This window comes from Phycodurus eques, chromosome 8 (assembly GCF_024500275.1).
Source record: "Phycodurus eques isolate BA_2022a chromosome 8, UOR_Pequ_1.1, whole genome shotgun sequence".
Lineage (NCBI taxonomy): Eukaryota > Metazoa > Chordata > Actinopteri > Syngnathiformes > Syngnathidae > Phycodurus > Phycodurus eques.
In genome coordinates, this window is record NC_084532.1 from 29,134,969 (window position 1) to 29,159,565 (window position 24,597).

At 45.9% G+C, this 24,597-nt stretch overlaps 1 long non-coding RNA gene across 1 annotated transcript; it reads left to right on the forward strand.

Moving 5' to 3' along the window:
- Positions 1 to 17,479: 17,479 nt before the first annotated feature.
- LOC133405847 (uncharacterized) lies at positions 17,480 to 22,892 on the forward strand. The gene is made up of 3 exons (XR_009768995.1): positions 17,480 to 17,572; positions 18,681 to 18,743; positions 22,641 to 22,892. It is a non-coding gene; the product is annotated as an uncharacterized LOC133405847 (long non-coding RNA).
- The last annotated feature ends 1,705 nt before the right edge of the window (positions 22,893 to 24,597 follow it).

Genomic DNA, 24,597 nt, shown 5'->3' on the forward strand with positions numbered 1-24,597 from the left:
ATTCACTAGGGCTTAGGTAGCCATTGATTTTTATGGCACTTGTTTGCATTACTCTCATATCTCACCTTATTAATCTTTAATGTTTTTTTTGTTTTTTTTGAACTCTCTCCAAGTAAAAGTGTAAAATGTGTGAATGTCATCACAAGGTCTCATCATTGCGTTTCTCACACTCTTCCACTTCAACTTAAAACGTTAAAAAGATGATTTTTCTTCGAGAAAGCGAGTGAATATTGATGGTTTTATGTATGAGAAAAAAAACAAAAGGCACAATAATGGCGGCTGGACAGGACATAGCAAGTTTTTCCTGTGTCGCATGCATTTATTTATGTGCTAGCAGTGTAATTAGTCCCACAAACACTCGCCACTCGATCGGTTCTTAAGTATTCATGAAAGCCAGTGAGCTGACAAATGGAATTTTCCCGGCGCGGCGGCACCTCGCATCTCGCCGAACTTATTTCCGCAGATAAACCCGGCTAAATATTTTGCCCGCTTGAACGCGGCGGGCCCGGGTATCGGGACCGAGCGCTTGTACATGCGTGCTGATGCCCGGCTCGTGTCGCGGCACGCCGAATGCACGAGGCTGTAAACAATTTGACGTTTGTTTTTTACACCAACCTGACACGTTGAATGAATTGAATTGGAGACAGTTGGCCTTCCCCACACGATCAGAAGCACTGAGCAACATGTAAAACCTACATTCCAACATTTCTTCCATGAAATTGTATTCATTTATGACCCCAACGGTCTATTCTCTTTATTTGGGAGCATTTGTCATGGCTGCAGTGCTCCAGTACGAATATGTGGACGTTTGTATTTTTGTTTTTTTTGGTCCAATCAGATTTCATCCTCTATGTGTTGCCATGTCCATCTAATCTGCCCAGGGCCTTCGGAATCAGCAGTGCCGGCACGTGCACACATAGACCCCAAGCGGTGCTGAAGCACCTGCCCTTTTGTCCTGGATGATAAAGAGTGCCCTCTTTGCTGCAGCCCCCCCCCCCCCCCACCACACACACACTTCATTTATATAAAAAAATAAAATAAAAATTCCCCTCTCTGTCATCAATTCCACCCAAAGTGTTTTGATATTTGAGGAGCAATTATCTGAGTCCTTGGGAGAAGTGTACATATGCAATTTATTTGGGGCGAATCAGAGGCACTTTAAATGGCGGCAGGCGTGTGCTGAGCCTCATTTGACATGAGTTTGAATGTGATTGCTTCATTCTGAACACAGCCGCATCCCTATTTATAAGAGGGTGTGTGCAGTTTTGCAACCACATGATCTGAGTTGTTTATCTTGACTTCCCCTCTGTTTTTGTTTTCCTCAATTGAGTTGTACAGGTTGTATGGTAACTAATAGAGGAAAACAGTTTTAAAATGATTTATTTTGGTCTCGTTTTTGTATTTCATAAAAACCTGATTTTTGTCAATCGTCACCTCCTTTGTTAATAGTTTTTTTTATTGACTGTGTTGATTCTGTTAACAGAAATAAATAAGTCGAATACGCACTGCTGTTTTCTTTTTCTTAATTGTATCAATAATCTTGCCGATAGGTACCCTGCGACTAGCGAAACGCATCCGTAGCCATCTGCGCACATGAATCCATGAAATAATCATCATCATCTCTTTTATTTACATTTCTGGATGTTTTTGTCGTGTACGACGACTGGCTGAAAGTCGTCGTGTGTCGCATGAACGAGTTCAGCGCGCTCGGCGTCCGACCGACTGCAGATCGGAAACGGCAAAGTTCAGATGCGCTCAAAACGGACTGAAATGAATATGAATATTATGATACGTATTAAGTTGCAAATACTTTTGCAGGAGCTGTTGTCGGTCACAACTCAAGACACGACACATCGCCCCGCCCCTGAAAGGCACATTTCAGACACACACAGTCCCTATAAGAGTTACAGCTTTTTCCATTCATTTTATGCTTGCAATTTTTTGGGGATGTGTGTTCAAATACGCTTACAGTTTGTTCAAAAAGTGTATTTCAATATTAGTTTTAAAGCATGTGGGACGGGCAAAACTATATTTACATTTTTCTTTTTCTTTTTTTAAATGTATTTCGACAGGGCTTTGGGGGCATCTTATAGCGAGTTTCAAAAAGAGCACAATAACTGCGGATCCACAGAAGAAAGAGGTGAATTTGTTAAAAAAAAAAAAAAAAGTGAATCGTAACTAGGCAGGGGATGACTGCGTTTATCGCGGCGGATATGTTCCACACCCACCTGAAAATACACAACATTGCGAAAATATATGAACAACCATTTTTGTGCGTGTAGTTTGCCCCCCCACACGCTTGAAAGACATTTCAATGTATTAAAACGCAAATATGTGAAAACAAAATGTTCAAAGTAGCGCTTAGCACCTGTTCTCGCGCTCGCACCGTTGCCTCTCAAAAAAAGAGGCAACGCGTGCTTGCTGCAAGTTGTTCATTTCTCATTCCCAGTTGAGGTTGACTGTAAAACTGACACAAAACACATTGTATATTTAAACACGGACACACAAAATGTTTAACCAAACCATTTTCATTTCATTTAACAAAAGTCTGCTGGCTTGATATCGACATCCATCCATCCATCCCAGCTACCTTCGGGCGGGAGGCGGGGTATGCGGATGGTGAAGCGCCAATACACGGGGGGATGACTGTACACACGGAAGACCCCCGCCGCGGCCTTGATTTCCCTTCCGGCGCGTTCATTCATCAGCGCCACCCACGGGTCGACGGCTGCGTCAGGGTGGATACAGGCGGTCCGACTCCATCCGACCCCGATTCGTCGCCGCTTGGCTGCTGACTTCGCGCTCCACCTCCTACTGGCGTGCTTCGACGCTAAACCCCGCCCGCCACCACGAACACCCACCCACTTTCTCGACGGACGGACGCTATCGGCGGCGAGCGTCTCCGGCTCGGGGCCGCTATCGCCCGGCGCGGGGCCCCCCGCAAATTTGGCCTCGCCGCTGATAAGGCGCAATATCAGTGACAGCGCATATTTTATGTACGGAAGGTTGCCGCGCGGCGGAGCGGCGGGTGTGACGAAATGGACGATGCCTATCGCGCACCGTCGGCCATTTGTCTCCATTTACATCGCGCTCATGTTTATTTGCTTTTCAAGAAGCTCCTGTCCCATCAAATCATTTGAATTATGGCGCGCGCGTCCATCCGCCACACATTATTTGGCCGAGATATTTCCCATCATTTTTCCTTCTCTTGCCATACAAGGGGATGAAAAAGAAGATTCAACGTTGAGACAAAGAAAGTGCACGAGAAACAACGATTAAGAATAACGGGAAGAATAAGAAGATGATGACAATTAGCGGAAGGAGGAATATGATTGACTTTATGGAAGGTTAAGAAGCAATAAAAATGAGGATACGATGAACAACGGTAAAAGGAATAAATCAGAGAATATGAGGGGAAAAGAATAACTCAGATTAACAGTAAGACAAATTGTGGGAATAACAAAAGAATAAACGACACGTAAGGAGTAGGAGTAAGAGAAACAGTAAGAATACAAAAGAAGAATCAGAGTCGGGAAGAACAACAATAAGCGCAAGCGACAATCATAAGTATGGAGAAAGAAAAAAGGAGAAACAGTAAGATTAACGACAATAAAGAATACGAGGGAGATGAACAGCGACACAAACAACGGGAATAAGAAATGCAAGTAAAAGAGAAGAAGCAACGAGTAAAACAGATAAACAGGAAGAATTAAGATGAGAAATGGTGCGCTTTCTGCCATTATGTCGCCCGTATACGTCGTTTTAATTTCTGCGCGCGCGCACGTGTGTGTGCGTGTGTGTCCCCCCATCCAGGACGGATTATTTCCCGGGGATTTCTCCCGTCACTTTTCCCTCGCCGCCCGACTGTTGTTGGCATCAGATAGCGGCTGATTTCCATTTTAGCGCCGCGGCGGTTATGCTTGTCAGTTCGCGGGCCGCCATTTTTATTTATTTATTTTTTATTTGTGTGTGCGTGCGTGTTGTGATGGAAATAAGATCTTAAATATGCCACCCGTCTGGCTGACATAATAGTTTGCTTCGTGTATATGTGTGTTGAGCAGAAGGTTGAGCAAAATGTGTTTATAAAGAGCAAAAATGTCATTAGGAACATTTTAACAACCCCCCCCCAAAAAAAAGGGGGCTAGACCCATATGTGTGGCAGGGCTGTATGTGTATGTGTGTGTGTGTGTGTGTGTGGGGGGGGGGGCTACACAGTTCATTAGCATAACAAGCTGGCGTGTTTTTGCAGATACATTTGTTGAGGGCAGACAAGGGGGTAAGAGTCGGGGGGGGCGCAGGCCAGGCTTTTGCTTGATTTCAATAACAAGAGGCCGACACGCGGCCTATCTGCCGCGTCGTTGAATGAAACACTTGGCCTCCGATGGAGCGATAAGACGTCGCAGATGCCGGGGGGGGGGGCGATGAGGGCGCGCAACCGCGAACGCGGCCGAACGGCCACTCGTGCACAATCACTCAAACCTTCCTTTTGTCACTACAAATCGTCCATTCCCTTGCGACGTGGGCCCTCGCACAGACGACGTCAACAGCGACTCGACACGTCGCATCGTATTGGCGCGTCATCATCTCCACGCGCCAGCGTCATACGCGGTGAGAGCAGGTTTCAGGTCGCTTCACCCTCCGTATTACGAGTTCTGGGTTTTCATCTCGGCAAATTAAGAGCGAGGAAGAATACGGGTGAGCGGGGGGGAATCAAGGATACGAACAAATAACAATAAGAATAATGGGAAGAATCACAATGATAAGATTGACAGTAAGCGTAAGAAAAAATCATAATAAATGTAAGACAGAGTACGAATGCCAAACAAGGTTCAGAGTATTCAAAAGAGCGAGTAAAAATAAGGAAAAAATAAGATGAATAAAGACTGAGAATACATTCTTAGCCACGTACTGTGGCGTAAGAGTACGAGAGTAAAAGTAGAAATAAGGAGCAACACAAACCTCAAGATTAGCGTCAGAAGAAGAAAGCGTGAGGCTAACAGTAAGGAGAAGAATAAGTGTAAGATGAAGAAAAACTGACGAGCGAGAATAAGAACTATCGAGAAAGAGTGAGAATGAATAGAAGAAAGGCAGAGTGAAAAAGGGTCAGATTAAAAAACGAAACAGTACAATCACGGAAGGCGACGCGAGAATAAGAAAGTGTGAGGCGAATAGAAGTAAGACAAAGAGGGAGAAGAATAAGTGTGAGAAGGAAAGAAGAAGAGGAATAATGAGAAAGCGTAATTATACACGCTGGAAGGGATAGAAGTAAGAATAAGCCCAAAAGACAATCGTGGTAAGAACGACTGTCAAAACCAGAATAGAAAAGTAGGAAAAAGGAGAAGCATAAAGAGTGAGTTACTGTAAAACCAAGAAATGATAAGAGGAACAAAACTGGGAGAGGAAAGATGTTTTTTTCCCAAAAGAGCAAGATTAAAAACAAGAACGAGAAAGAACTCTCATCATGCGAGATGATAAAACTGCGAGAAAAAAAAAGCCTCGTAGAATTTGAAGGCTTTTTGTCTGCCAGCAGACAAACGCAAACGTGATGTTGGCTTCAATGACTTCAGTGTTTACTGTGGGGACACTGATCCATCCCTGGGGAACACCGTGTCAAGTGCATGTTTTGTTGCGTGCGTGTGTGTGTTTTCCCAGGTAATCCTTGCGGTGTGTCCACATCGGGAGGGGGGACAAAAAAAAAAAAACACCCCACCCGCACTTCTTCCTGAGATTTGGCTGGAGATTTCCTAAATCTCAGCTTGATTTGCGATGTTAAGCGAGGCTTAGCTTAGCTCGGCGGCGTCCGGGCCCGACGGATGCGGGAGGAGAGAGCCTGTTGAGAGTTAGCCGTGTACTTGTAAATATGTGCTAACACTTTGGCGGGTAATCCTCCCGCACAAAGACTCGCCGGAGATTACGCCGCGCTCGCCTGACAGCGGGAGAATCCTCCGGCACAATCAAATTCCAACGGCTGCCGAGATTTGGAGAGGGCCCCGCGCGCGCGGGGTCGGGCGGCGCGGGACCGAACCGCCGGGGCCCCGCCGCTCGTCGGCTAGCAAATACGCCGTGAAGCGTGTTATGCGTTCAGCTATGTGTCCACGTTATTTAAAAACCATTTTCTTCACCCTCTGAGGTCAAGAGACGCAGCAAAACACGTCCGTCTCCCGGTGAAAATATCACACGCGGTCTGGCGTCAGCATAATAATGCAACAGGTGGCGCTAAAACGCCTCGAAGAGCCAATCGGAGGTTTTGATCCCCTCCGAACACTAAATCATAATACTGTATACAGCAGTGATAATCTGCGATTGGCTGGCTCACCGGTTCAGGGCGTACCCCGCCTCCTGCCCGATGACAGCTGGGATAGGCTCCGGCACGCCCGCGACCCGCGTGAGGTTGAGCGGCTCAGAAAATGGATGGATGGATGGACGGCAGTGATAATGTGTGGTTCCATTCCAAGCCTGTAGGTGGCCAAAATGTACAAAAATGTACAAAACGGCAGGATAGCTGAGGTTAAACCACTTTTGGAAGTAGAACCAGAAGAACTAGAACCAGAAGAATCAGAACAAGAACAAAAAAGAAATTGAATCTGAAGTTGACCCAGAACCAAAACAACAACAACCAAAAGAAGTAGAACCAGAACATGAACCAAGAGAAAGAACCAGAACGTAAAGCTTTAGGTGTAGAGCCAGAACGACCAGAATCAGAAGTACAACTACACAAAGAATCAGAAGAAGATCCAGAACGATGAAAAGAAGAATTTGAACATGAACCAGAAGAAAACAAGAAGAAACCAAAAAACAGAACAATCCTGGGAACCAGAAGAGGTAGAACTAGAATAAGAGAGAATAAGAATTATTGGCAAATCACGTTCAACCTATATTTAATTGAACACACTACAAGACAAGATATTTAACGTTCAAACTGATCAACTTGATTGTTTTTAGAAAATAATCATGAACTTAGAATGTTATGGCTGCAACACGTTCCAAAAAAAGCTGCGGCAGGGTCGTGCTTACCACTGTGTTACATCACCTTTTCTTTGAACAACATTCAATTCACGTTTGGGAACTGAAGACAGTAATTGTTGAAGCTTTGCAGGTGGAATTCTTTCCCATTCTCGCTCGATGTACAGCTTCAGCTGTGCAACCGTCCGGGTTCTCCTTTGTCGTACTTTGCGCTTCATAATGCGCCACACGTTTTCAATGGGAGACAGGTCTGGACTGCAGGCAGGCCAGTCTAGTACCCGCACTCTTTTACGACGAAGCCACGCTGTTGTAACACGTGCAGAATGTGGTTTGGCATTGTCTGGCTGAAATAAGCAGGGGCGTTCATGAAAAAGACGTCGCTTGGATGGCAGCATATGTTTCTCCAAAACCCGTATGTACCTTTCAGCGTGAATGGTGCCTTCGCAGATGTGTAAGTTACCCATGCCATTGGCACTAACACAGCCCCATACCATCACAGATGCCGGCTTTTGAACTTTGCGTCCATAACAGTCCGGATGGTTCTTTTCCTCTTTGGCCCGGAGGACACGACGTCCACAATTTCCAAAAACAATTTGAAATGCGGACACGCCGGACCACAGAACACTTTCCGCTTGGCATGAGTCCATCTTAGATGAGCTCGGGCCCAGAGAAGCCGGCGGCGTTTCTGGGTGTTGTTGACAAATGGCTTTTGCTTTGCATCGTAGAGTTTCAAGTTGCACTTACGGAAGTAGCGCCGAACTGTATTTTCTGACATTGGTTTTCTGAAGTGTTCCTGAGCCCACGCGATTATATCCTTTACACGTCGATGTCGGTTTTTGATGCAGCGCCCGCCGCCTGAGGGATCGAAGGTCACGGGCATTCAATCTTGGTTTTCGGCCTCGCCGCTTACATGCAGCGATTTCTCCAGATTCTCTGAACCTTTTGATGATATTATGGGCCGTAGATGATGAAATCCCCAAATTCCTTGCAATTGTACGTTGAGGAACATTGTCCTTAAATTGTTGGACTATTTTCTCACGCAAAGAGGTGAACCTCGCCCCATCTTTGCGTGTGAATGACTGAGCAATTCAGAGAAGCCCCTTTTCTACCCAATCACGGCACCCGCCTGTTCCCAATGAGCCTGTTCACCTGTGGGATGTTCCAAACAGGTGTTGGATAAGCATTCCTCCACTTTCTCAGTCTTTTTTGCCACCTGTCCCAGCTTTTTTGGAACGTGTTGCAGCCATACAATTCGAAGTTCATGATTATTTGTTAAAAAAAAAAAAAAAATCAAGTTTATCAGTTTGAACATTAGATATCTTGATCAGAACATGAAAAAACACACTTAAAGAACCAAAACTAAAGACCTGGATAAAGACTAACTAGAACAAGGACCAGAGCAAGTTCTGTTGACCTACAAGAAGAAACAAAAGAAGAACTGAAACAAGAACCAAAAGATTTAGATAAAGAGCCAGAATAACGAGAACCGAGAGAAGAACTAGAACAAGAACGACAATAAGAACCATTTGAAGAGCCGGAAGAAAACGTAGGGCACATTTTCTCTTCGACTGCTTGTCGTTTAGGAGACCTGCAGTCCAGTAGGTGGCAAGAACGAGCATCGTGATGTGCACAGAAAACTAGAACGCTTGGCCCTTTTTCCTATCGTCCTCCGACGGAGAGCACTCGTCAAAGAATGTTTGCCACTCTTTCGCTGTTGAACCCTCGAGGCGCCACACTTCCTGTGGCCCCCGCCTCACCCTCACCCTCGCCTACGCCGCGACGGTTCCCAAGCCGCCTCATCGCCCAGCGAACGTCGATAATTGCGAGGTGTCACTGGGAAAATGGCGGCTTATGTTCTCGCCGCTTTAACTGATATTTAATATTTGCCCGCTTTTCTCTCGCTCTTCTTCTTGCCTTTTGTTCGCATGGAGAAAGAAAAAAAAACCACACACTTCAAAAAGAATTCCAATAAAGCAGAAATTAAAAGGAGGCGTCGATCGGGCCCGGGAAGAAGAGAGAGGCCCTCTAATCCCGCTATCTCGTCATAATTCAAAGTGGCTTTTATTTTGAGAATAAAAAGCGGGAATTAATCTGTCGCTTGTGAAGCCGTCCTCTCTTCTCGCCGGTTAAATAAATCCCCACTCGTACATCGGAGGCCTTGCGCTGGCTGCTCTCCAAGCCGGCTGTCAATTCCCACTCCCGCCTTTTTTTTTTTCTTCTTCTTTTTTTTTTTTTTCTTTTTTTTACCCCAACCCCGTCCCTTTTCTCCTCTTTTATTCCCCTTCTCCTGCCTCGCCGCCCTGGGGAGGAAGGGAGGGCCGCCGGAGAGCCGCTATCGCCGCAACCTGACGGCTAAGAGCACTTAGCTAAAAGGCGGCGGCGTGAAACTTCGGCCACATATTAGCGCGCGGCGCACACGTCACAAAAGGCATTGCGGGAAGAGCGGACCCTTTATAGTCGTCCTTTAATGTCGGCGGGAGCGGGCAGGGACCTTTTTTTTCACCTGCACCAAGTCAAGAGGGAAGAAAGTGGGCTTTTCACAGCTTCCATGCAGGGAACAAACCGACGACGAATAAACGGACGGCGAACACAACAATGGTAAACTAACAGCGAACGAACGAAGCGCAAACAGACAACGAACCGACTCGCAACAAACAAAACAAAGGATGAACGATCTAACCGTGAACTACTGAACCTACCACGATTAAACTAAGCACAAAAAAAGGCACGAACGAACGAAGAAACTAAATAACGAGCCAAGGACAAATGAAGGTAATCGTGAATGAACATACTAGCAACAAACAAACAAAGGACTAACGAAGGGCAAACAAACTCATTTCAAACTATGACAAACTGACTAACGACAAACTAACCTCGCAAACTCGAAATTACAAACGAGGAAATACCAGGCAAACCACAAATATACAAACTAACCACGAGTAAACTAACTAGTAGCGTACTAACGGCAAACAAACAAACCTCCACAGCAAACTAACGACAAACGCCGACTCAGCAAACTCACGTCGAACAAACGAACGAAAGACAGATGCACGAAATACGAATGAAGGACAAACTAACGCCAAACCAAAGAACCAACAACAAACCAACTAACAACCTTTTGTAGTCTACATTTCATGCCAGGAGGAGCAGGCAAACTTGTTTTTCCACACCAAACTCATCCAGATGCGTCTTCATCTTTCTTTCCCACAAAGTCGGAATCGTACGATCGTCTAACATGTCTCGATAAGATGAACAATTGGAACAACTCAGTCCTGCGCGGACCCCAACCACGGCCATCAAAACTAAATGGGTTTGTCCGATGGATCTGAAAAGTCATGACATTCGCGGCGCGGCGTGGTTCTACTCCAGTCCGGTAGGTGGCGGTAAATACACATTACACAGGAGGTCAAAACTGCCCCACAAATGCCTCATGAATTTCAAACGGCGTATTATTGACACCGGACAACAAATTGACAACAAAATGAATTCAACAGGGGGATGGGAAACGAACGCACTCATGGCGAATCAACTAACAATGAACAAATGAAATGACAAACTAACTAACCGTGAAAGGCAGAAGAACAAACTAATAGCAAACCAGTGACAAACAAAGGACGAAGGAACTAACCGAATGAATTCAGTAACAATGAAGAAACTAGCCACTACTAAACAAACTAATGACAAACCAACTAACCATAAACAGGCCAAATAACCATCAAGAAAAGAAACAAAACGAATAAGGTGGTTAGGGACAAAGTATGAATGGACAAACCATAAATGAGCTGACCGAGCATGAACGAAATCAAATGACCTTTGAAGTCTACGGAAGAGTAAGTAGACGACCTCGAGGCGTCCTCGAAGAGGGTCCGAGGCCTCCAGCGGCAGGTTCATCACGTCCGTAGACGCAACCGTCCCCGATCCCCGATCAGCCTTCCCGCTCTGCTCCCTGAGTGCCGGAAGATTTATGGCCTCCTCTCCTCAGAGACGCCGGAAGACAAACAACTGTTTTATGCCAATGGTTCTGAACTAACTAACCAAAAAAATAAAAAAAACAGACGGCGATCGAATGAAGGACGAGTGGACAAACGAATCATGAGAAAACGTCAAACAAAATAACCACCGCCAAGTACGAACAAACGAACGTACTAATGACCTAACCACAAATGACAAAACGACAAAAAGATGAACCAATGAACTAACTATGTATGACCCAATCATGAATGAAGGCTGGATGAACAAACTAAAAGCGAATGAAGGACAAACCACAAATGAGGTCAAACTGAAGACAAACCAGCACACCATGAACCAACTCATCGAGAACAATCCAAGGCCGAATCAACTAACAAACCGGCAATGGGCAAACTAACGATAAACAAACGCTCAATGAATGAGGGAAGTGCGTACAAGCTAACCGTTGACGAATTAACGAATGTCGAAAAAAATAATGACAAATAAACTAACCTCAAATGAAGAACAAACGGACGAATGAACTAACCACAAACGAACTGAACTGACAGCAAAACTAACCGCAAATGAACTAAACGGGAATAAATAAAGGGCAAATGAAAAATGAACGAAAAGAGAACAAACTAACGAAGAACGAATAGAGGATGAGAAAATTGAATAACCAAAGACGAACTAATGACATATGAAGACCCAATAACCGTTAACTAACTAATGACAAACAAAAGACAGACGAACAAACTGCGAGCAAACGACAAACTAAACAACAAGAGAACAAACTAACCACACGCAACTTAACTAACGAGGGAAGAACTAACAAAAAAATAATGACAAACAGACAAACTAAGCCCCAAAAAAAAACCAAAAAAAATCTAATTATGAACAAACAAACTAATGGCAAATTCTGAACAGAATAACTGACTGAACTACTGAGTGAATAACGAACCGCAAATGATCTGACTAACTAACTGGCAAAGTAAGCACAAGTGAAGGACGAACGAACAAACAAACTAACCACGAACAAACTTAGCATCAACGAAGTATGTACTGAATGGCTACGAACGAACAACAAGCAAACTAATGACGAACAAATGGCCAACCAAACAAAGAACTGACCACAAACAACAATCGAACAGACTCGCGAACTAGCTAAGAAACTAATCACAAATGAAGAAATTAACCGAGAAAAAAGGACAACTCACAAGAAAAAAACGAATAATGGCCTCCTGCCCGAAGACAGCTGGGAGAGGCTCCGGCAGCCCCCGACCCGCGCGAGGACAAGCGGGAAGGACAATGGGATGGGTGGATGGAACCAGCCAATGACTAAGACAAACAAGGGAACAAACGACGAGCTAACCAAACAACCAACCTAACAACTAAGTCAACGTCTTTGAAAAGTGATCTCGAAGACGTTTCCTCAAAGAGGGTCAGAGGGTCCTCCATGCATCCAATATCCTGGATCAGCCTTAGCGCCCGAAGATTTATGGCCTCCTCTCCTCAGAGGAAAAATAAATAAAATCCTTCTTTAGCCAGAAGACAAACTAGTGTTTTCTGCCGTCGCTAACTATCAGTGTCTTGTAAAGGTTGAGCCTTGAACCCGTGCACCGCACGCACACACTTTGTGTTGATGTTGCGAGGCTGCGGGAAATGAGATTGACACGTCTGCTCCGCAGGGCCAAGTCTTTCGATATATATACTTATATATATATATATATAAAATAATAATAATGATAATAAAAAAAATAAAAAGAAAAACTTGGTTTTTTTTTTTTGGACGAGAAGCAATATTGGGGGGGGGGGAAACTAAATCTCTATTTTTTATGTTATCAAATGATGGAAAAAAAAATATCAAGAGGGAATAGAGGAGGAGGCCCCGGAGGGAGAGTGTTAAAGGAAGGTGGCGACTTGAGTTCCCCCCCCGAAGGCAACAAAAAGTCATTTTCCACTGAGATGTGTGTGCGTGTGTGTGTGTGTATTTTTATTTATACACTTCCTCCGCTCTGTTTCTTCATACATACTTTTGGAGGGCTATCATTATAGCCGGCGTGGGGGTCTGTTGGAGGAGGGTAAAAACCATTTGCATTAGCATCAGTGTCTGACTCCAGGCACTGAGCAATGATACTCTCCATTCAGAGAGCCATTATCGCCTCGGACCCCCTCGGTCCACGCTGGAAAAAAGGGGCGCCGGGAGGGGTGGGGCGGGGGGGTATGGGGGCTCGGTCGTACGCGCGCAATTACACGACGGGCCTGTATCGTGGTCCAACATCTCGTGCAATGTTGGCACATGACGGGACATTCCCTTCAGGGGTTTTTTTTTTTTTTTTTTTTTTTTTTTGGGGGGGGGGGGGGGGGGGGTGAGGGGAGGGGGTCCTGGCATGTAATTGTCCTGGTGAACGCTCAATAGCACCTTAAAGCGAGCAGGCAATCTACAAAGCGGAAGGAAGACGCCTGCGGCTACGGGGACCCTAATAGGAACTTCTCTCTCTCTCTCTCTCTCTCTCTCTCTCGCTCTCTCTTTCCGGCATAGATAAAAAAAAAAAAAAAAAAAAAAAAATGGAGAAAGTTCCTTTTATTTATGGCGAGCGGCTGTTTGGGACTGAGGCTATCAAAGCGCACCGCCGCTATTTATCCCGGCAAAAAGGATTGGTCCGACACAGGGCTGAGGGCGCAAAGGGAGCGAGGAAGCTAAGAGAGGAAAAGGAGGGTGGAAATTGGCAGAAACACAAGGTCAAACTGTTTATCTTTGATTCATTCCCTTGTGGCTCCTTCTCCTTCTGCAAGTGTCCTCTCGCCCCTCACCTGGAGAGCTTCCGGAAGCTTCTCATGTCAACAAAGGACTCCGACGAGAGGAGTCAGTCACTCTCGCGAGGAAGTAAAGTTGAACCTCCGATGAACAACAAAACCTTTGCTGCGAATTGGACCCCAGGCCAAACTGTCCTTTGTTAACTCCTCGCTTGCTGATCATCACTCGCTTTCGTAGTCTACGTCACCAGTTCCTGGCCTACATACTCTCTTACTGGTCTATCTTATCATTTCCTAGTCATCGCGTCCTGGTCTACGTCATCACTTCCTGGTCATCAAATCTTGGTCATGACTTTGTGATCGAGGTCATCACTTCCTATCCCATGTTTTCTCTCTCTAATCCCATTTTGGTCAAAATCATGACTTCATGGTCATCACATCTTGGTCTAGATCATCACTTCCTGGTGATCACATCTGGCTCCAAGATCCAAGATTTTTCTTTTTTCCTGGCCTACGTCGTCACGTTCCGCCCATCACTTCCTGATCTAGGTCGTCACCATCTTTGTCCAGATGATCATTTCCTTGTTATTCTTACTTCAGCTGTGTCACCACTTCCTGGTCTCGATCAGAAGTGGGGAAAAGGTCCTTGAAGGTCTCTTTGAAGCTTAGCGCGGTTTAGAAGGTGACGGCGGGTGGGATGATGAACGATCCATTACCATCTATTTCAGTGCCATAAATCCAAGTGGGAATGCAGACATCAAAGCCTGGCTGCTCCCTTAGAGGAATTCCCCTCATACTTGGACATGCAAATGAGCCCGGTCTCCTCCGCTCAGGCCCCTCCCCCCTCCACTACACACCTGATTGAGGCGTTCACGGCCATTGCCAGCGTGGGAATTACACAGCGAGGGACGTCATCCAATTGGACCGACGTCTCCCTGAGCAATTTGCCTTGGCTTCGCTCGCTGGCGTCGTCGTCGGCCATCGTGGCGCCGCCTGCTTTTGTATCCGGCGGGATTCCTGGCTGGACCAGCCGGCAACATGGCGGCTGAGCTCGGAGGGAAAGAAGGGATTTGAGCTCGAGGGGAAGAATGGAGGCGAGATGAGTGTGTCGGTGTTTGCACTTGTTGTTACTTGTTCTCTTCCTGTTCCTGATCCTATTGCGACGAGACAATGAACGCTCGCAGCCAAAACAAGTTTGCACCTCCCCGACACAAAGGAACGTGTTTATACATATGATAATCTACCACTACGACAACTATGCTAATTAATTTGCGTGCGTGCATGTGTGTGTGTGTGTCCTTTGCCTGCCTTAGAAAAACAACGCACACAAATGTGTACAGTCCAACTTAATTCAATCTGTTTATTATTGTGGTTGGAGAACAAGCTCGCCATTTTAGCTAGCCAACCAGAGCGGAGATAATAACAACAGCAATACATGAAATGAATTGAAATGCTATTCATCCGTTCTGGCTGCCAAAAAAAAAAAACTACTTTTCTCCTTACGTCTTTAAATTAGAAAAACAGCATGTTATTGTAAAACACATATACAGTAAAAACGCAAAAAACAAACAAAGGTGAATGTAAGGAAATACACCGGCTTTATGAAGCGTCATGAAGCCATAAATCACTTACACACGCAGTCGTACAGTATTCAATCATTTATTCGCATGTTAATGCGTGCTTTTAAGGGGGCGTGGCCTAGTGAGATATGTCAGGACCCCAGCTCCCCCGTTGCCCCGTTCAGCGCCGTGTTAGCATCCGCTCTGTGCTCCTTGTCAGTGTTTTCCTTTTGTATGTTGCGTGTTCGGTTGCTCGTACCGTTCCGAAAACGGCTGAAAGTGAAAGCGCATCGGCGACTTGTCTTGAGCGGAGGTGGATCTGATTCGTACTCATAAGTCCAATTTTGGCTCGCAACATCAAGCAACTGAGCAAGTCAGCCTTTCGGGGACGCTCCTTTTTACACCCAATCTTGACACTTACCTGTTTCCAATAAATCTGTTCACCTGTGGAATGTTCCAAACAAGTGTTTTTTTTTTTAGCATGACTCAAATTTCCCAGTTAAAAAAACAACAACAACATTCATCAGTTTGAACATTAAATATGGTGTCTTTGCAGTGTATTCAGTTGAATATACTGTTGGTTGAATAGGATTTGCAAATCATTGTGTTCTGTTTTAATTGATATTTTACAAAACATTGGAATTGAGGTTTGTAGATGGCTGCCAAAAGACACTTCCTGGTCTTCCCTTCTTGGTCTGCAGCATCCCTCCCTGAAACACATGATCAGGTCCGATTCCAAGTCCTTGCTTCCTGGTCTCGATCATCACTTCTTGGTCTACGTCATCACTTCCTGGTATGTCTTCTTACTTCCCGGTCATCGCTTCCTTCTCTGCGTCACTTCCTGGTCATCTCTTCCTGGTCCACCTCATCACTTCCTGGTCTATGTCATCATTTCCTGGTCCTTGTAATCTGTTCCTGGCATCGATTCATCACCACTTCCTGTCTATGTCGTCACTTCCTGGTCAGCATCATCGCCTCGTGCTCTATATTCGCGTACTTGTAAGCACTTCCTGATCTATGTCTTTACTTTATGGCGATCACTTCCTGGTTTAAATCATATTTTTATTGTCTTTCCTTCCTTCCTGGTCTGTGTCATCACTACCTTTTCATCAGTTCCTGGTCTTCCACAGGAGTGAAAGACGGTGCTTGGACATCTCATGGAAGCCATTTTGATTCGCTTTGACAGTCGACCGTCACAAGCCTGGGATAAGATGGCAAGCCAAAGACTTCTTTTTGCTCTCCCTTTGATGATTGGCGAAGCGAAATCACACGAGGCCATCATATTTTATGCTTCTGTAATGCACTGGTACGTAGACTCTCTTTCGGTGGGGCCGGCCGACGGGCTGCCCCGGGAACACTCCCGATTGTAATCCTATTCCCGTGTTTATCAAAAGGAAGGCAGTCGGCGAGAGGGGGAGAAAAAGAAAGAAAGAGAGTGAGCGAGCGAGCGAGCGAGAGAGGGAAGGCATTGAGCTGACAGCTTGATTGTGATGCTCCTGTCTGATAACTCGGCTAACCTTATCCATCTATTTCACCTCAACCTTGCAGCCGTGTGTCTCCTCCCCCCCGCCCCCAGCCCACTTTTCCCACCTGCGTGACACACACACACTCCCAGTCTCACACATACACACACAAATAATCAGCGCACACCTCTGACCCCTTTATCGAGTGTCGGTGTTAATCCTCATCTCGCCGCTCAATGCGGAGCACAATCACACACACACTCGCAGGACCCGCAGGACCCGCAGTTAGCGCCGCGCTTAAGTAGCCCACGGTGAGGAAGTCCGTGTGATAAAGGTGCCACAAAGGGTCAGTAGACGGTCGCCTCGGAGCATGGGTAGGGGACGTGGCGCGGGGGGGGGTGGGTTGAAGCTGAAGGATGGGGGCGGGTCGTGTGGCCTTGAGACGGGACAAAAAGCAGGGTGCCGAGGACGGGCAGAGAGCAACACAGCGCCGGATAAAAGGAGCGAACGCAGGCGGGCCATAGGTGAGGCTAACGTACCCGCTAGCTCGTCGTGTGTCGGGAGGATTACATTAAAAAAAAAGACATTCCCATTCAACTCAATCAGTTTGGGCTAGATTAGCTTTAAACTGCAGATTCAGGTTTGTTTTGGGTTCCCCCCCCCCCCAAAGACTTCCACCAATAATGTGTTAGTGTACATGATTATGCAGGAAACACTACTGCTACTACTACTCTTAGCATGTTTGTGGAAATTCTGATCTATTTGTACTTTTTGTGTTACAGTTAGCAGCACTACCTCGGAACTGACTGACCAATGTCTTCATGAAGACTGAGTCACATGAGCAGAAATGGAAATCCTGGTTGGTGACCGCTTGTCAGTCAAGTAAGTTTTGTTCAGAGGACATTTTTTGTTGTTGTTGTTTTTTTTTTGTGGGGGGGGGGGGGGGGGGGTCAGTCATCCCGCTTTCCCGCATGCCGACACTTGTTTGGCTCTGGGAACCTTTTGCGGGAACTATCTCCAACACGCCGTCTCTCCAGGCCACGATGTCAGCCGTCATTTATCTCTGACACCGAAGCTGTCTGGTGTGTGCGTGTGTGTGTGTGTGTCCCAAGGACGAGCCTCCCAGCTTGAAGACGGATGTTTTCCCAACATTGAGGACACGTGCGCGCCCCCCTTTGATGGATGGTCTGACTGTCTGTGGCGGGATGTTAACATAAAACCCGCATTTAAATATGTTACTTATCAACACTTTGCAGTTCATCAACTGGGAGAACTTGATTAATTTGCTCCTTTATCAGCGTGGAGTAATTAGACGTTAATAGCAAAACATTTGCAGGCCGGCGTGTGATTGATGGACCGTTTTGGTGCACCTCTCTTTGCTTTCAGGACTGTTGAGTTGGAATTAAACACAGGAAAAAGACTCATCCATGTTAGCTTAGCGGCTAGTGTAATATTTTACATCATTGCGACAAAGTCAGGGCACATAGAAACAAACAACCATTCGCGCACACATGCACACCTAAGGGCAATTTAGAGTCCTCAATCAACCTAGCATGCATGTTTTGGGAGGAAACCGGAGTGCCCGGAGAAAACCCACCCAGGCACGGGGAGAACATGCAAACTCCACACCCCGTTCCTCAGAACTGCGAGGCGGATGTGCTAAGCAGTCGCCCCCGCCGTGCCGCCTGCCTCTAAATTCAATTTTAATTATTATTTTACAACAGTGCACAGCGGGACGAACAGCCAATCAGACTGTTGTGACAGGAGGCGTGACCGAAAAGTCTGTTGATTGTGTTCACGTGTCCACCACCGCGCACACGGAGGCTCGCGGGGACGTACAGCAGTGCTCGGGCCTCTTGCAGAGCAGACTATTCTAGTTTCTTGGCTGTATTATTTAATTCCGGTTAGCAACAAAAGTTAAAAGCTTTCTACCTCAACTCAAGGGTAAAGATAACAATAATGTATAACAGTGGAAGTGTGTCCTATACAGCCGCTGAGTTGAGCTTAGAAGACCACTGCAGACATCACGTCACCGTTCTCACCGGGTCGTCAGGTAAGTTGATCACCTTTCTTATAAAACCCCAATTCCAATGAATTTGGGACGTGTGTTGAAGATAAATCAAGACAGAATACAATGATTTACAAATCATGTTCAACCAATATTGAATTGAATACACGACAAAGACAAGATATTTAATGTTCATACGGATCAACTTTATTGTTTTTAGCAAATAATCATTAACTTCATATTTTATGGCTGCAATACGTTCCAAAAAAGCTAGGACAGGTGGCAAAAAAGACTGAAAAAGTTGACAAATGCTCATCAAACACCTGTTTGGAACATCCCACAGGTGAACAGGCTAATTGGGAACAGGTGGGTGCCGTGATTGGGTAGAAAAGGGGCTTCATTCACAAGCAAAGTTCAAAAGCCAGCATCTGTGATGGTATGGGGCTGTGTTAGTGCCAATGGCACGGGCAACTAACACATCTGCGAGGGCACCATTAACGCTGAAAGGTACATACGGGATTTGGCGAAACATATGCTGCCATCCAAGCGACGTCTTTTTCATGGACGTCCCTGCTTATTTCAGCAAGACAATGCCAAACCACATTCTGCACGTGTTACAACGGCGTGGGTTTGTAGTAAAAGAGTGCGGGTACTAGACTGGCCTGCCTGCAGTCCAGACCTGTCTCCCATTGAAAACGTGTGGCGCATTATGAAGCGTAAAATAGGACAACGGAGACCCCGGACTGTTGAACAGCTGAAGCTGTACATCGAGCGAGAATGGGAAAGAATTCCACCTACAAAGCTTCAACAATTAGTGTCTTCAGTTCCCAAATGTTTATTGAATGTTGTTCAAAGAAAAGGTGATGTAACACAGTGGCGAACATGACCCTGCCCCAGCTTTTTTGGAACGTGTTGCAGCCATAAAATTTTAAAATTATTTCCTGAAAACAATAAAGTTTATCAGTTTGAACATGAAATATCTTCGTCGTGCATTCGTTTAAATATAGGTTGAACATGATTTGCAAATCATTGTATTCTGTTTTGATTTATGTTTAACACATCGTCCCAACTTCATTGGAATTGCGGTTGTATTTTTAATTGATTGTACATTCTAAAAAATACAACATCCAACTTCCTGGAGAGACACGAGGCAGCGGGGGCGGGGACTGACATGAGGCTCCATTCAAATATTGCTAGCAGTCGGAAACTTTCCTATTGACCCTTTAATGCAGACATTGGTCAGCTCACCTGTCAATCATTTCATGCAGCAATAGAATAGAAGCTATTGGACATGTCTCGTTAACAATGGGAGGCCTTCCTGTGGGATACATCGAGCAGTACAACCCACACGCTCATGAATATTTGATGACGCTCAGGCGCGGTTGTTTTGTGACAGCGCCGTCCACACGGACCAATCAAGCGAGTTCAAGTGGATGTGGCGCACTTCCAATGCGGCGTCTGTCTTTTGTGGCGACGGACAATGGCGGCCGTAGCTCGGGGGGGCTGACAATGTTTACGACACTTCCCCATCCCCTCGAGGACCGCCGCCTGCGTCAGTCAGGGTGGTCCCTACGCGGGATCCCGGGGTCAAGGGTCACGCCAGTCAGACAAGAAACAACAGAGGGGAAAGTGTTGAGCAATTGTGAGGGAAAATGTTCGAGCCTGTGTCGTGTCACCTTTATCTCAAAGAGAAAAGAAGGAAAGGGAAATTTGTGCACAGCGCTGCTTGTCAACAGCGAAGGCAACGGGAAGAACCATTTTGTTGAGGATCTGGATAAAGGGGCGGATCTAGGAATTAGCCTGCTATGTAACAAACATCCGGAACCAGAAAAGTATGAACAAACACGCAAAAATGTCACTCCATTTGGTTTTATCCCCCCTTTCCTCAGAATAAAAACATTTCCCTTCGGATAGTCCGCTACCGTGCCTCGTTGTTGGCCGTGAGTGCACGCACGACACAGAAAGAAGAAGGAAGAGTGGGGGAGAGTCCAACGGGACAGCCAGCGTATGGACTGGCGCTTTAGAGCGCCTCGTTGTCGCGGCGTGGAAGAACCCCACAACGAACAAGGTGGGATACATTCCAGCCACCGGAAGCTTTAAGCGGCACAAACATGCAGTTACGTGTCGGCGTAAGACAGATGCTAGATGAAGTAGCGTGGTCGTACAAGTGGTATTTGATTGACAGTTGAGCGGGGGCGGGGGGCCTGGTTACAAAAACTAAACGCAGCCATACCATACCACACCCCCGAATCAACAATGGTACGGTCCCCTCGCCCGAGCCAGTGGTGCCTGTGAAAATAAAAGCAGAGGAGGAGGGGAAGGAGAGGGAAAAAAAGAAGACAAGTTTGAGGAGAAAGAAGCCGCAGAAGGCACGGGAGAAAATATTTACTCGGGGAATTAGTTCAGGATCATTGTGTGCGTGCGCGCGGCGGGCTCCATTTCAAGGCCCGAGTGGCTCAAGTGGAGCTCCCTCCAGGGCAGGCCTAATTATCACAGGGCGAAGGCCATTCAAATGCTTAACTAACCTCGTTTCTCCGGAAAGGCGCACAGATTAGCGGCAGCCTGCAGCAAAGCGTGGGGAATAACCCCGCTTGCCTAATACCCTCTTTGATTCTCTCTCTCGCTCTCTCTCGGGAGTGAACATGTCAGCCAGCGGCTTCCGGAAGCATCGCGCAGCAGGACGCCCGCCGGACAGTACATTAGGTACAGCTGCGCAAGGACGTCCGATAGACCTTTTCATTATCAGATGGGCGAGGGACGCGTGGCAAGGCAACAGCTTTTGATTGGACTTCCACATTACAGGGCAAGGCATGCGATAACGGAGTTCAGTTCCATTTTTCATAAATGAGCCGCAATTTCTGAAAATGTTTTTACTCTGTCATGATAAGCAATTATGTGTTGAATTTTTTCATTTAAAAACAAAAAAAAAAAAAAGAATTGAAATCTATTATGGAAGACGGTTGTGACGAGTGATTCACCAAGATGAAAATTCTTGGCCGAAACCGAAAATGAGGAACCCGATGTCGAAAACTGAAAACCGAAACACCAAAATGAACGGCAAAGCCGATAATTCGTCAAATTGCATTTAGGGCTACGACTGCATAGCTGCCAACCTGTAGAAATTCGCTTCAAGAACAATTTGTCTGTATTTCCATATTTTTAAAATGATATCAAGAACATTACCATAGGACAGTTATTGCAGTATATTGTGTAACGGGATAAACAAATAACCACGTTCCATTGTACGACATAATCATTTCTCTGTCATTGTTATTCAATTCTAGAGTTTTTGTGCATTACAATATTTTCTCTCTTAGACACTTATTCATTTGCCTGCTATTTTACCCGTCAAAGTCGGTTACGAAGTGCAATTCCAGCCAGACCGACGTGTTTCCAAAAGTGTACTGCATCGCCCGATCGCTTATTTTGGTGTCTTACGACTTAGCTTAGCAATTAGCATAGCTTCTTTGTCTTTTTCTCAATTATTCTTCGTCCTCCCTCCGTGATCGCGGTGCTTGTCAGCAGCGCGGCTTGCTCGTCGCCACGGAGGCGATGATTAGCGACTTACGCTGCGTTGACACCGAAGCGAACGTTCGCCTCCGCGGCTCGGCATCGTTTTTAGACGCGTTAGGCGGCGCTCGTCGGTCGGTCGCTGGGGCGGCTCAAAATAGTGCGCGACAAGAATTCCCCGATATGAACAGTGGAAAGCAGGGAGCTTCGATGTGGACGCGGCGTTTTTTTTTTGTACAATATCGAGCACACGACCGCACTTTTTGCGGTCATAACAACATTCAATTTCGGTAACAAATGTCTTTTGGACCGAAACCGAAAATAGTGGCCGGAAATCCGACGCGTCACTATTAGTGGCATAACAAAAATAGCCGAATGACACACCGGCCTCATCTTTTGCACTTCTCTGCACTCGTTCTGTTCAACTTTTAGCGCGTTTGCGTGGCCGCCTTGATGTGTCGCGGCTCGGGTGATGGAGCGTCTTCTTCCTCCGCTGACTTGTGACGCAGCAAACGCAAGACGGACGATGGTCCGCTGATGAAAAGGACTTGTTTGTTCATTCACGCGCAGACGTGCGACGATGGATGAATTGCACCAGATAAAATATCTTCCGCCGAACGATTGTTTCACGCCGCCGTCCCAACCGGAAGTCGTGGAGGATTTCAAACAGATGACAAATGTCAAGGTCCCAGAGTCATTTATCAAAACGGCTGTTTTGACACAGATAAACGAAAATGAAAAATCAATAAATAAATGTCTGAGCCACAATTGACTGACAACCATTTTTTTGCCTGCACGTTTCATTTTCATTTTCATTTTCTCTCCCCCTCCCCATTGATTTCTTTTTTCATTAGTGCGCATTAGTGAACTCTATGGACAAAAACAAATAAAGCTATAAAATTAAAAAAAATATATATATAAATATGCCGGCGTTATCTTGATACTCATTTTCATTGGTAGTCCCCAGTAAGTAACGACGAATACAGAACATGAAGTCTTTTGACTTGTTTTGCTCACCAGCCTCTGTGGCTCGCAGGTTTCCCAGAGTTACTCGCCACTCAGCATTTTGACCAGCCGCAATCAGATTTCATCTCATTGAAGCCATTAGCATTAAACATGATTATCTGACAACAAAATTGTGGCATTTGCTTAATATGACTCAAGCTAGCTGGCAGGGCGGGTGACTGGTTGACACCGCCTCTCAGTTCAGAGGTCGTGGGTTCACATCTGGGCTCCGGCCTTCCCGTGTGGACTTTCTCTGGTGCCGTGGGATTATCTGGCAACCAGGCCGACGTTTATCTTTATGTATGGACGTCCTGTAGGATTTAAAATGAAACCTTCAAGGCCCCAAAGTGTTTTATTTGTGTCGACAACGGGGCGCGGCGTCAGTAAATTCAGCGCGGGCGGCCGCAAGGACGACTTGTCAGCGTAGGAGCGAGAGATTGCGCCGCATTCAAGGCCTCAAACACGGAACTCATCGGCGTGAAACGGCAAACATTGGTGATTGTTTTGCCCGTCGCGTCCACGGGGAAAGTCGGCGTGGCGTCGGAAGGCCAAGCCGACGGCGTCTCGTTTTTGTTCTGCGGCTCCTCCGATGCGCCGATAGCGAGTGACGGCTCCGGGTAGCGACCTCTCCAATAGTAAGGAAAAGGAAAGCAAAGCAAAAAAAAAACAGTCGCTGGCACAAATCCTCCGCCGGCTCCGGAGACGACCGTGCGGAAACAAAGATGTCATAAGCTAGCTCAGCCGCTATCGCGCCTTTGCACTACAGCTCCCCCGACGCCTCATTCACAACGCCCTCTAATTATTTATTTATTAAGCATTTTATAAGCCAAAAATGTAAAAAAAAAAAAACACACACACACACAAAGGATTATTTGAGGAAGACAATTAGCTACGGACACTAATTCATGCAGATTGAGTTAGCATTCTGCCATTTTAGCCGAGTTGCGAGGCGTACAAAGTGACAAAAGAGGACCCAAACACACAACATGAATGGAAGTAGGGAAATACCAATTTACAATAATATTCACATCATTATGAATAGAGTCAATAGCTAAACTTCCACTAAAACACACACACACACACACACACACGTATATAAACACTGAAATCTGTTCAAGGGGGGAGAAAAACAGCTGAGATAATGTGGTTGCACAAGTGTGCACACCCTCCTAACTAGGGCTCCAACTCTTTTCAGAATGAACCAATCACATTCCTACTCATCTTAAATGCAAGTCAGCACACACCTGGCACCATTTAAAGTGGCTCTGCTTCACCCCAAATAAAGTTCAGCTGTTCTGGTCGAATTTTTGTCTCAAAATAATTTGAATTAACTTTCATTTGAATTAATTAAATGCAATCAATAATTTAAAATGTTATGGTGATA